We start from the raw sequence: 380 nt of genomic DNA on the forward strand, positions 1-380 counted from the left end.
GGAATATTAGTCAAACTTGGTCTTGCAAAGTGAGAAAGATAAAAGGTTTATGATTCAATGAAATTTGAAATAATCCAGATGCCAAAAAAGAGACTGTCAACACTGAAGTTTTATGAAACTCAGCCATTAGGAGTTAAGTTTTTGGCAGAGGGAATTCCCTTTAAAGTTCTCGGTCTTTTTTGAAGAAAATTAATAAGTGGGCTGGCACAACTACCAAAATCTCTCAGGGGTAGAAAATGATTAACTCTGTAAAATAAGGATTCTAGCACAAGTAGGACAACCATACCAGCTTTTCTGAAAGTGGTTTTAAGTATCTAAATTCATCCTTCCCTTCCAACTTACCTACTTGTTTTTTTATTCATTGCAAATATCTTATTTAT

Source organism: Chrysochloris asiatica, unplaced genomic scaffold, assembly GCF_000296735.1.
Source record: "Chrysochloris asiatica unplaced genomic scaffold, ChrAsi1.0 scaffold00177, whole genome shotgun sequence".
Classification (NCBI taxonomy): domain Eukaryota; kingdom Metazoa; phylum Chordata; class Mammalia; order Afrosoricida; family Chrysochloridae; genus Chrysochloris; species Chrysochloris asiatica.